Raw genomic sequence first — 14,277 nt, forward strand, 5'->3', positions numbered from 1 at the left:
GTGGGTGCAATGTTTGCTTTCAAATCATTTATTATCTTTGAGTTATAGGTTAAGTTCCTACGCTAAATTCCTTGAAACGACAGTTTAATCTGGGTTTTGCGGGTATCCGAAAATCTAATTTATGCTTTTTATTTCAACTTAAAAACAATGCCCATGTCCAGCTACATAATTATATATAGACAAAAGTTTACAAGTGTCAGTATAAAGAAAATTGTAAGCATTTACAATTAAAATCTTAAATAGTTGAAAGAAAATAACGTGAATTAGAATTGGCTTGGAGAAGGCATTCGACCGTGGGGAGTGCTCAGAGAGTACGGGGTATGGGACTGTCTGATTGTGGCGGTCCGCTCCCTGTATGATCAGTGTCAGAGCTTGGTTCGCATTGCCGGCAGTAAGTCGGACCAGTTTCCAGTGAGGGTTGGACTCCGCCAAGGCTGCCTTTTGTCACCCATTCTGTTCATAACTTTTATGGACGGAATTTGTAGGCGCAGTCAGGGCGTTGAGGGGATCCGGTTTGGTGGCTGCAGGATTAGGTCTCAGCTTTTTGCAGATGATGTGGTCCTGATGGCTTCAACTGGCCAAGATCTTCAACTCTCACTGGATCGGCTCGCAGCCAAATGTGAAGCGACTGGGGTGAGAATCAGCATCTCCAAGTCCGAGTCCATGGTTCTCGCCCGGGAAAGGGTGGAGTGCCATCTCCAGGTTGGGGAGGAGATCTTGCCCCAAGTGGAGGAGTTCAAGTACCTCAGAGTCTTGCTCACGAGTGGGGGAAGAGTGGATGGTGAGATCGACAGGCGGATTGGTGCGGCGTCTTCAGTAATGCGGACGCTGTATCGATCCGTTGTGGTGAAGAAGGAGCTGAGCCGGAAGGCAAAGCTCTCAATTTACCGGTCGATCTACGTTCCCATCCTCACCTATGGTCATGAGCTTTGGGTTATGACCGAAAGGACATGATCACGGGTACAAGCGGCCGAAATTAGTTTCCTCCGCCGGGTGGCGGGTCTTTCCCTTAGAGATAGGGTGAGAAGCTCTGTCATCCGGGAGGAACTCAAAGTAAAGCCGCTGCTCCTCCACATGGAGAGGAGCCAGATGAGGTGGTTCGGGCATCTGCTCAGGAGGTGTTTGGGGCACGTCCGACCGGCAGGAGGCCACAGGGAAGACCCAGGACACGTTGGGAAGACTATCTCTCCCGGCTGGCCTGGGAACGCCTCGGGATCCCCCGGGAGGAGCTGGACGAAGTGGCTGGGGAGAGGGATTGTCTGGGCTTCTCTGACCTCGGATAAGCGGAAGAAAATGGATGGATGGATGGATGGACTGATTATTTGAAGAATGTATTTATTCTATCTATTTCTCTGCATTGGTATCAGCAGCTGACATGTGTGGTGGTGACAGCAGAAGTTTCTGTTGGCAACGCCAAAGAAAAATGTTACCGTTAATTGCTTCCTGCCTTCGAATGCCAACTTGTAATTAGCTGAGGGACTTCATAGCATTGACGGCATTAGTGCAAAGTTTAAAGGTATTTTAGCACAGGCTGCAAAGCGCATCTCAGAGTTTAACCAGAGTTTTGAAAAGTTCTTCAGCCAGCTACTTCTGCTAAAGTTCGCATTTCCTTCACGTTCTCGGGATGTAGCATTCCAAGGATGCTCAGTTCTGACTTCGTGCTTCGGCTGTAGACACTAGTCAACTAAAGGGTTCCGCCTGTCAATCATTATACTGTACTTCCAATCAAAATGATGACAGGTTTATCCATCCATCCATTTCCTACCGCTTGTCCCTTAAAGGAAATTGTGAATGTAATTATTTTATTCATCAACTGTATTTAATGTTCTAATAATGCCTCTGGACATTGCATTTAATGCATTTCAATGCCATTCAAAGCCTTCATTTTTCCAGAATCCATTCTATAAACTTTTTTAAACACTTTCTGATTACCCGCGGAAACCCTGTTCATGTGGTTTTGTATACTGAAAAGAACACGAGGACTCACTACTGTTGATATAAAATGATGGTTGATGGACCAAATGCATCAAGATGCAAACGTGTGCAACAAATAAAGACTTCTTCTTGCACGATTGGATTCATAATAGTACAGTAATGCGTGTGGTGAGAAATGTACAAGAAAAGTTCAAGATCAAGTGAGGGTTTCTTTTTTTCAAGGTCCAGTGTTTATTTTACTGTAAAAACTGAATATTAAAACCACAGGCATGTAAAATAATACACTGCTTTACAATGTAAATGATTTGTAAGTAAATAGTTTGCTTTACAAGATAAACATGGTCTCATCAAAAAAGATGAAGGATTAAAGAGTTGGCACTAAATGCTAAAAACTAATTAACACATTTTATGACTAAATTGTGGCATGCATTTAGGGCGCCTGTGTTATCTTAGATGTGTAGCTTTATGGGAACAAAGTATTCGTTTAATATTTATTAGACAACAAAACTAACAAGAGAACTCCTTAACTAACTTTTTAACTTGTGTTTGCATGATACTTGGAGGTGACTTTTAGTCGAAATATCAGCACACAATAGCTATAAAACAAACTTTTAATAAATCCTGACGTTCAAGAAGTCATTGCTCAATTAAAACAACTTGTTAAAAAGCAAAATCAAGTTATTACATCTTTATAAGACGACAAAACTAACAAGAGAACACCTTAAATAACTTTTTAACTTTTGTTTGCATGATACTTGGAAGTGACGTTTAATCGAAATATCAACACAGAATAGCTTTTAACAAACTTTTTATAAATCTTGACGTTCAACAAGTCATTGAACGCCTCTTTGCTCAATTCAAACAACTGGTTAAAAAAGCAAAATCAAGTTATTACATCTTTATAAGGTAACACAACTAACAAGAGAACTCCTTAACTAACTCCTTAACTTTTGTTTGCATGATACTTGGATGTGACGTTTAATTGAAATATCAGCACAGAATAGCTTTTAACAAACTTTTTATAAATCTTGACGTTCAACAAGTCATTGAACGCCTCTTTGCTCAATTCAAAATAACTGGTTAAAAAGCAAAATCAAGTTATTACATCTTTATTAGACAACAAAACTAACAAGAGAACACTTTAAATAACTTTTTAACTTTTGTTTGCATGATACTAGGAAGTGACTTTTAGTCTAAATATCAGCACAGAATAGCTATGAAACAAACTTTTAATAAATCCTGACGTTCAACAAGTCATTGAATGCCTCTTTGCTCAATTAAAGCAACTGGTTAAAAAGCAAAATCAAGTTATTACATCTTTATAAGACAACAAAACTAACAAGAGAACACCTTAAATAACTTTTTAACTTTTGTTTGCATGATACTTGGAAGTGACTTTTAGTCGAAATATCAGCACAGAATAGCTATGAAACAAACTTTTAATAAATCCTGATGTTCAACAAGTCATTGAACGTCTCTTTGCTCAATTCAAAATAACTGGTTAAAAAGCAAAATCAAGTTTTTACATCTTTATAAGACAACAAAACTAACAAGAGAACTCATTAACTAACTCCTTAACTTTTGTTTGCATGATACTTGGAAGTGACGTTTAATCGAAATATCAGCACGGAATAGCTATGAAACAAACTTTTAATAAATCCTGACGTTCAACAAGTCATTGAATGCCTCTTTGCTCAATTAAAGCAACTGGTTAAAAAGCAAAATCAAGTTATTACATTTTTATTAGACAACAAAACTAACAAGAGAACTCCTTAACTAACTTTTTAACTTTTGTTTGCATGATACTTGGAAGTGATGTTTAATCGAAATATCAGCACAGAATAGCTATGAAACAAACTTTTAATAAATCCTTAAGTTCAACAAATCAGTGAATGCCTCTTTGCACAATTAAAACTACTGGTTAAAAAGCAAAATCAAGTTATTACATCTTTATTAGACAACAAAACTAACAAGAGAACTCCTTAACTAACTCCTTAACTTTTGTTTGCAAGATACTTGGAAGTGACGTTTAATCGAAATATCAGCACAGAATAGCTTTTAACAAACTTTTTATAAATCTTGACGTTCAACAAGTCATTGAACGCCTCTTTGCTCAATTCAAAATAACTGTTTAAAAAGCAAAATCAAGTTATTACATCTTTATAAGGTAACACAACTAACAAGAGAACTCATTAACTAACTCTTTAACTTTTGTTTGCATGACACTTGGAAGTGATGTTTAATCGAAATATCAGCACAGAATAGCTATGAAACAAACTTTTAATAAATCCTGACGTTCAACAAGTCATTGAATGCCTCTTTGCTCAATTAAAGCAACTGGTTAAAAAGCAAAATCAAGTTATTACATCTTTATTAGACAACAAAACTAACAAGAGAACTCCTTAACTAACTCCTTAACTTTTGTTTGCATGATACTTGGAAGTGATGTTTAATCGAAATATCAGCACAGAATAGCTATGAAACAAACTTTTAATAAATCCTGAAGTTCAACAAATCAGTGAATGCCTCTTTGCACAATTAAAACAACTGGTTAAAAAGCAAAATCAAGTTATTACATCTTTATTAGACAACAAAACTAACAAGAGAACTCCTTAACTAACTCCTTAACTTTTGTTTGCAAGATACTTGGAAGTGACGTTTAATCGAAATATCAGCACAGAATAGCTTTTAACAAACTTTTTATAAATCTTGACGTTCAACAAGTCATTGAACGCCTCTTTGCTCAATTCAAAATAACTGTTTAAAAAGCAAAATCAAGTTATTACATCTTTATAAGGTAACACAACTAACAAGAGAACTCATTAACTAACTCTTTAACTTTTGTTTGCATGACACTTGGAAGTGATGTTTAATCGAAATATCAGCACAGAATAGCTATGAAACAAACTTTTAATAAATCCTGACGTTCAACAAGTCATTGAATGCCTCTTTGCTCAATTAAAGCAACTGGTTAAAAAGCAAAATCAAGTTATTACATCTTTATTAGACAACAAAACTAACAAGAGAACTCCTTAACTAACTCCTTAACTTTTGTTTGCATGATACTTGGAAGTGATGTTTAATCGAAATATCAGCACAGAATAGCTATGAAACAAACTTTTAATAAATCCTGAAGTTCAACAAATCAGTGAATGCCTCTTTGCACAATTAAAACAACTGGTTAAAAAGCAAAATCAAGTTATTACATCTTTATTAGACAACAAAACTAACAAGAGAACTCCTTAACTAACTCCTTAACTTTTGTTTGCATGATACTTGGAAGTGACGTTTAATCAAAATATCAGCACAGAATAGCTTTTAACAAACGTTTTATAAATCTTGACGTTCAACAAGTCATTGAACGCCTCTTTGCTCAATTCAAAATAACTGGTTAAAAACAAAATCAAGTTATTACATCTTTATTAGACAACAAAACTAACAAGAGAACTCCTTAACTAACTGCTTAACTTTTGTTTGCATGATACTTGGAAGTGACGTTTAATCAAAATATCAGCACAGAATAGCTATGAAACAAACTTATAATAAATCCTGAGGTTCAACAAGTCATTAAACATCTCTTTGCTCAATTCAAACAACTGGTTAAAAAAAACAAAATCAAGTTATTACATCTTTGTTAGACAACAAAACTAACAAGAGAACTCCTTAACTAACTTTTTAACTTTTGTTTGCATGATACTTGGAAGTGACTTTTAGTCGAAATATCAGCACAGAATAGCTATAAAACAAACTTTTAATAAATCCTGATGTTCAACAAGTCATTGAACGCCTCGTGCTCAATTCAAACAACTGGTTAAAAAGCAAAATCAAGTTATTACATCTTTATAAGGTAACACAACTAACAAGAGAACTCCTTAACTAACTCTTTAACTTTTGTTTGCATGATACTAGGAAGTGACTTTTAGTCGAAATATCAGCACAGAATAGCTATGAAACAAACTTTTAATAAATCCTGAAGTTCAACAAGTCAGTGAATGCCTCTTTGCACAATTAAAACTACTGGTTAAAAAGCAAAATCAAGTTATTACATTTTTATTAGACAACAAAACTAACAAGAGAACTCCTTAACTAACTTTTTAACTTTTGTTTGCAAGATACTTGGAAGTGACTTTTAGTCGAAATATCAGCACAGAATAGCTATGAAACAAACTTTTAATAAATCCTGACGTTCAACAAGTCATTGAACGCCTCTTTGCTCAATTCAAACAACTGGTTAAAAATCAAAATCAAGTTATTACATCTTTATAAGACAACACAACTAACAAGAGAACTCCTTAACTAACTTTTTAACTTTTGTTTGCATGATACTTGGAAGTGACGTTTAATCGAAATATCAGCACAGAATAGCTATGAAACAAACTTATAATAAATCCTGATGTTCAACAAGTCATTGAACGTCTCTTTGCTCAATTCAAAATAACTGGTTAAAAAGCAAAATGAAGTTATTACATCTTTATAAGACAACAAAACTAACAAGAGAACTCCTTAACTAACTCCTTAACTTTTGTTTGCATGATACTTGGAAGTGATGTTTAATCGAAATATCAGCACAGAATAGCTATGAAACAAACTTATAATAAATCCTGACTTTGAACAAGTCATTGAACGCCTCTTTGCTCAATTAAAGCAACTAGTTAAAAAGCAAAATCATGTTATTACATCTTTATAAGACAACAAAACTAACAAGAGAACTCATTAACTAACTTTTTAACTTGTGTTTGCATGATACTAGGAAGTGACTTTTAATCGAAATATCAGCACGGAATAGCTATGAAACAAACTTGTAATAAATCCTGACGTTCAACAAGTCATTGAATGCCTCTTTGCTCAATTAAAACAACTGGTTAAAAAGCAAAATCAAGTTATTACATCTTTATTAGACAACAAAACTAACAAGAGAACTCCTTAACTAACTTTTTAACTTTTGTTTGCATGATACTTGGAAGTGACTTTTAGTCGAAACATCAGCACAGAATAGCTATGAAACAAATTTTTAATAAATCCTGACGTTCAACAAGTCATTGAACGCCTCTTTGCTCAATTCAAACAACTGGTTAAAAAGCAAAATCAAGTTATTACATCTTTATTGGACAACAAAACTAACAAGAGAACTCCTTAACTAACTTTTTAACATTTGTTTGCATGATACTTGGAAGTGATGTTTAATCGAAATATCAGCACAGAATAGCTTTTAACAAACTTTTTATAAATCTTGACGTTCAACAAGTAATTGAACGTCTCTTTGCTCAATTCAAAATAACTGGTTAAAAAGCAAAATCAAGTTAGTACATCTTTATTAGACAACAAAACTAACAAGAGAACACCTTAACTAACTTTTTAACTTTTGTTTGCATGATAGTTGGAAGTGACGTTTAATCGAAATATCAGCACAGAATAGCTTTTAACAAACTTTTAATAAATCCTGACGTTCAACAAGTCATTGAACGCCTCTTTGCTCAATTCAAAATAACTGGTTAAAAAGCACCTGCGCGCCTCCTCTCGCTGTTGCCGAAAACATAACACAAAACTCGGACGAATAACAAAAGGAGACGAAGGCGAGCCAACTTCCAGCGGTTCCCGCATCACATCCCTACCTTGGGAGGCAAGACGCTGCAGTCTGGGTCCAACACTTGCTGAGGTATATCCGACTAAAGTCCTGCTAACGCCCGGCTAGCGTCTAAGCTAGCGTCCGTACATCCGAGAGAGTGAGAGAGAGAGAGAGAGAGAGAGAGAGAGAGAGAGCGAGAGAGAAACTGCTGAGAAGCTAAAGGAGGAGGAAGAAAAGAGAGTTGTCGCGGCTGAAAAAAAAGTTGCATAAAGAAAGTCCGACCCACTTGCAGTCCTACCCCCTTCCTCCTCATCATCGCTCCTGCTGACATAAATAGCCGGCAAGGCGGTCCCCACCAAAAATAGCCTGGACCATTGTTTACTTCCGTGACACATTCCTATTGGACCATTGTTTACTTCCGTGACACATTCCTATTGGACCGTTGTTTACTTCCGTGACACATTCCCATTGGACCCATAGACATGTTCTAAGGGTGCGCAGCATGGAGCGCTACTGCCTACTGGCGCTGACGAGACGCGGGGCCGCCATCTTGGAGTGGTGATCCGCTCCACTCGGTGCAATTCATTTGGCAGGAGCAATGAACTGGCAGTGCATTTAATTCATCTTACTTCACTGAATACCACTGATTTTTACGCGCTTTTTTGGTCATACGTATAGCTATGATAAAGGGTTGATTGATTGAAAAAAGCACCATGAGGATTCTGGCGGGAACTCTCGTTCAACCCGTTTTCGATTACGCATGCACCTCCTGGTACCCTCATATCTAAACTCCAAACATCTCAGAACAAGCTAGTCAGGTTACTTCTAGGCCTCCACCCCAGATCCCACCTCACGCCTACCCACTTTTCCAAAGGGTTAAACAACTTGCACTGAGCCTAGTCTATAAAATCCACTACACCTCTCTGATACCGAAGTACATGTCAAACTACTTCCTTAACGTAAATGACCGCCATAACCACAACACCAGGGGGAGCTCCACTAACCACGTTAAACCCAGATTCCGAACTAACAAAGGTCTTAACTCATTCTCTTTCTATGCCACATCAATGTGGAATGCCCTCCCAACAGGTATAAAAGAAAGGGCATCTCTATCCTCCTTCAAAACCGCAATAAAAGTTCACCTCCAGGCAGCTACAACCCTAAACTAACACCCTCCCCGGATTGCTAATAATCAAATGCTAATAATCAAATGTAAACAATCAAATGCAGATACTTTTTCTTATGCCTTCTGATCTCTCTCTCTCTCTCTCTCTCTCTCTCTCTCTCTCTTTCTCTCTCTCTCTCTATGTCCACTACTTGCTGTCCATATCCTACCCCCCCCCCCCTCCACACCCCTGATTGTAAATAATGTAAATAATTCAATGTGATTATCTTGTGTGATGACTGTATTATGATGATAGTATATATGATAGTATATATCTGTATCATGAATCAATTTAAGTGGACCCCGACTTAAACAAGTTGAAAAACTTATTCGGGTGTTACCATTTAGTGGTCAATTGTACGGAATATGTACTTCACTGTGCAACCTACTAATAAAAGTCTCAATCAATCAATCAATCAGTTGATTGAAACTTTTATTAGTAGATTGCACAGTGAAGTGCGTACATATTTCGTACAATTGACTACTAAATGGTAACACCCGAATAAGTTTTTCAACTTGTTTAGTGGGGCGGTGTGGCGAAGTTGGTAGAGTGGCCGTGCCAGCAATCGGAGGGTTGCTGGTTACTGGGGTTCAATCACCACCTTCTACCATCCTAGTCACATCCGTTGTGTCCTTGGGCAAGACACTTCACCCTTGCTCCTGATGGCTGCTGGTTAGCGCCTTGCATGGCAGCTCCCGCCATCAGTGTGTGAATGTGTGTGTGAATGTGTGAATGTGGAAATACTGTCAAAGCGCTTTGAGTACCTTGAAGGTAGAAAAGCGCTACACAAGTATGACCCATTTATTTAAGTCGGGGTCCACTTAAATTGATTCATGATACAGATGTATACTATTTACAATCCGGGGTGTGGGATATGGAGGGGGGTGTTTAGGTTTGGTTGGTATCAACACTTCAGTCATCAACAATTGCATCATCAGAGAAATGGACATTGGAACAGTGTAGGACTGACTTGGTAGGATATGTACAGCAAGTAGTGGACACAGAGAGAGAGATCAGAAAGTATAAGAAAAAGTGTCTACATTTGATTATTTACATTTGATTATTTACAATCCGAAGAGGTATGATGTGGAAAGGAGGGTGTTAGTTTAGGGTTGAAGTTGCCTGGAGGTGTTCTTTTAGTGCGGTTTTGAAAGAGGATAGAGATGCCCTTTCTTTTATACCTGTTGAGAGTGCATTCCATATTGATGTGGCATAGAAGGAGAATGAGTTAAGACCTTTGTTGGATCGTATTCTGGGTTTAACGTGGTTAGTGGAGCTCCCCCTGGTGTTGTGGTTAGGGCGGTCATTTACGTTAAGGAAGTAGTTTGACATGTACTTCGGTATCAGGGACACATGTTTTGGCATGTTTTATTATTCATAGTTTGCTTAACAGCAGAGGTGTGGACTCAAGTCACATGACTTGGACTCGAGTCAGACTCGTGTCACGAATTTGATGACGTTAGACTCGACTTGACAAAATGTAAAGAGACTTGCAACTCGACTTAGACTTTAACATCAATGACTTGTGACTTCACTTGGACTTGAGCCTTTTGACTTGACAAGACTTGCTACTTTACCCCAAACCCAAAGATTAAAAAGTTATTCAGGAGCTCTCCGTATATTTCATCGGGTTCAAGTGTGTGTTTGTCAGCGTGTGTGCTGCCTGTCCATCCAATCAAATTACATCCACGTTGTTTTCATCCCACAGCATTCATCCAATCAAATTGCAGGACAACCAACGAAGAAGCGCTGTCAAACAACGCGGCAGTGAGAAAAATGATACCAAAGATAGTTTCGTTCGGGTATAAAAACTACGAGTTGGTCAACAAAAAAGGAATTGCAGTATGTAAAACATGCGGTTCGAAGATTACAGACGGAGACGCAACAACTTCCCACCTTCTACCTTCCTAGTCACGTCCGTTGTGTCCTTGGGCAAGACACTTCACCCTTTGCCTCTGATGGCTGCTGGTTAGCGCCTTGCATGGCAGCTCCCGCCATCAGTGTGTGAATGTGTGTGTGAATGGGTAAATGTGGAAATAGTGTCAAAGCGCTTTGAGTACCTTGAAGGTAGAAAAGCGCTATACAAGTATAACCCATTTATCATTTATAACTTCCAACTTCGTTCCACATTTGAAGTTGCACAAAGAACGGTAAGTTTTGAATGCGAGCTAACGTTTATTTGCTAAGTAACGTAACTTTTATTTGCTATGTAGTTCAATCAGTGAGGCTGTAAACTCACTGCTAACGTTATTGCAAACACAGCAATCTGTTGCGTCCACTGCAGTTCACTACCTTATTCATACTTTTTGTTAGGTGATTTTTTTTAAGCAGGGTTGCATGAGGTACCTATACATAACGTTACGTTAGTCCATGTATCACACACAGTAACGTAACGTTAGACTGCGGTCAGCAACACCGCGTATTTTAGCCACCTACAAAAAGACAAACATAGTCAAATAAAGGTCAGTTAAAATGTACACTATATTAAGAATATGTGTACATATTGCATAGGGCCCTGACATATAAAAAGTACAATTCTGTTCATTGTTATGTTCATGTATTTGTTATGTTTTTCATGTGTACGCACACATCAACACACATACAGTATGAGATGAGATCAATGAGATAAGGTAAGAACAGGATAGAAACTGCTGTGGAACTAGTTACAATGCAATATGCCATGGAAATACAATGTTAACACTTTTGTGCAAATAAGTACAGTTGCACTTGTTGTTTTCAAATGTGTTTATTCTGTGAAGGAATGAGTTAAATGTTTAAAATGACTGGTTAATAGTGCTATTATGAAGTGACCATATACATGTTATAAGTAGACGCAGCATTGGCTGCTGTGACGCGAGAAATTGGGCCGCCATCTTGAAGTGGTGATCAGGAGCCGGCGAGCAGCCTAAACTGACAGTTGACAGGTAGAAAACAAAGATGGTTTTTTGATTGATTTAAACTTTTTTTATCAGGAGATTGCACAGTACAGTACATATTCCGTACAATTGACCACTAAATGGTAACACCTGAATAAGTTTTTCAACTTGTTTAAGTCAGGATGCACGTTAATCAATTCATAGTGTTCAGCGTTTTCCTGCTCAAATGAGCAGACTGTTGAAAATAGGAATCGGGGGATTACTTTTCACAAGTAAGATTTAACATTAACGTACTATTGGGTGTATTTTGTGAAAAGAATATTACCACAGAGTTGAGAAGGAGCAAAGATCTTCAATAGTACTGAAATCGTAGCCGCTAGCAAACCAGAGTATGACCATAATGGAATTGCTTGTCAATAAAATTCATTAGATTTAAAAATGTCATAATTGAATAACATAAAGCTGAAATAAATGATGACGATAAAGATTGTAAAAGCCAACAGGGGTAAAAGTTAGGACCACAGTCCAGATTGTGTAGGGTGGGGGTAATATATGTTAGCTAACTAGACAATCAGATGGACAGTGCCTATACATCATCCGACATCAGTGTGTGAATGTAGAAATAGTGTCAAAGCGCTTTTAGTTCCTTAAAAAAAAGGTAGAAAAGCGCTATACAAGTATAACCATTTACCATTTTACAGTATTATTGTATATAGTTCTCTGCAAACCTATGAAATGTTCTATTTTGTCTTCATTATTTTGTCAGAATGCACCAGAATGCTTCATTTGTATGTGAAAATCACAAAGAAATCTGGTGGAGGATGACCCCCCTACAGGGGTTTGCTTTACCAACTTTCAGCCCCACCTAAAACAAAATTCACCAGCCGCCACTGATTATGATGCATTCTCATTTTAGGGCAAAGTATAAGACAATACTTTCTTAACAGTATAATTGTAACCAGGAATAAGTCTTCAAGTAACAATATTCAAATACTAACATTGTTGGGTAAAACATAATTTGGATTAATTCTGAATCCAGTCAAACAGATTGGTGGTTTTAGCTGATATAAAGACTTTCTGGTGTTTATATATGTTTATGTTTTAAGTATTTGGCAGACGCTTTTATCCAAAGCGACATACATAAAAATACATATAAAACAATCACTGTAAACATGATAATGTAATACTAAATATCAATAGAAAGTGTCAAGACAGAATAAACTCTATGCTGCTGCAGCAACAGAGATACAGTCTATAGGTCCCTAAGATATATACATATCTAATGTATTCACACATTGTTTATGTAGGATATACGCATGTATATACAACCTAATCCTATTGTTTCTTCAATTTAAAAATAGCTGACCGTTTTTTTCCCCCTTCTCTGGGATTATATTCCCAGTTTTGATCTTGGACGTCTGGTCACTTATAGCATATAAGAATATTCTATTACTGTTAAGCAAACTATGAATAATAAAACACGCCAAAACACGTGTCCTTTGTCATAGCTACACGTATGACAAAAAAAACGCGTGAAAATCAGTGGTATTCAGTGAAGTAAGATGAATTAAATGCACTGACAGTTCATTGCTCCTGCCAAATGAATTGCACTGAGTGGAGCGGATCACCACTCCAAGATGGCGGCCCCGCGTCTTGTCAGCGCCAGTAGGCAGTAGCGCTCTATACTGTGTACCCTTAGAAGATGTCTATGTATTGGACCATTGTTTACTTCCGTGACACATTCCTATTGGACGCAGGCTCAAGCCAATCAGCGTGCAGCTCCATAAAGCGCGCTTATATTGCCGAACACATTTAATGATACGATGGAAGAAGTGTTCGAACTACACAAGGTTAGTGCTTGCTTTGTCAAAGTTTTGACAATGGCCCCTGAGCTGTGGCTCCATCTGCTGTCAGTCACCATAGATGGATGGAAAGTGCTCATTCAGTTCCATATGTTCATCTATTTTTAATAGGGTGAAACTGGAGCCTATCCCAGCGGGTTTTGGGAAAGAGGTGAAGTATACCTTGGAGTGGCTACACAGGGTATGTACACTATAGACAGTCACATTCACAATTTTTCACTTATGCACAATTTATAGTCCCCAATTAGCCCATTACTTTTCAACTAGTGGGGCAGGGACCCCATGGGGCGGGCCTGGGCAATTATTTTGACTCGGGTGGCCAAATTTAGAAAAAATGTGTCTGGGGGCCCGTATATCTATTTTTAAGAACATTAGTATAGGAAACCTCACAATAATGTCTGATTGAATGGTAAAAACGTTATGACAGACCGCCTTAAAAAACGGAATGGATAAAGCTTAACCTATTGTTACTATAACAATCTACAAGGTTAATACAGTTTGCTTCTCCCTCTTCCCCTCCACTTATCTGCTTTCTTTTGTATTTCAAGTTATCATTACATATATGTATTGTTGCATTTGAAACAATTGTAGTGTTGATAAAAGAGGTAATTATTGTTATTATTCATTATCAATAGTGATATTTCTATTGGTATTTGTATTGCTCCATTTGTAGTGTAATAATGCTCATTGACATTTTTGTGTTATTAATATTTATTTCACTAACTGCTTCTATGCTATCACTTTTACCATCATATTTGTACATATCCTATTCGATGTTATGTTGTTGTTGTTGTTGTTATTGTTTTGTTTGTTGTCTCTCTGTCTTATCCCCGTCTTGTCCCCACAATTTCCCCCTCTGTCTTCCTTTTTTC

The 14,277-nt window shown here is 37.4% G+C and overlaps 1 protein-coding gene across 4 annotated transcripts in view; it reads right to left on the minus strand.

The window, feature by feature from the left end:
• LOC133653267 (histone deacetylase 7-like) overlaps positions 1-14,277 on the minus strand; it is a 306,865-nt gene that overhangs the window by 175,051 nt on the left and 117,537 nt on the right. Inside the window, exon 1 of one of the 4 annotated variants that reach the window (XM_062052357.1) lies at positions 7,548-7,804. The exons of the other annotated variants lie outside the window; for them this stretch is intronic. The gene's annotated coding sequence lies outside the window, so the exon portion shown is untranslated. Of the gene's footprint in view, positions 1-7,547; positions 7,805-14,277 lie in introns of those variants that run through there. 4 annotated transcript variants of the gene reach the window in all.

The sequence above is a fragment of the Entelurus aequoreus genome, linkage group LG07 (assembly GCF_033978785.1).
Source record: "Entelurus aequoreus isolate RoL-2023_Sb linkage group LG07, RoL_Eaeq_v1.1, whole genome shotgun sequence".
In the NCBI taxonomy this organism is placed as follows: Eukaryota; Metazoa; Chordata; class Actinopteri; order Syngnathiformes; family Syngnathidae; genus Entelurus; species Entelurus aequoreus.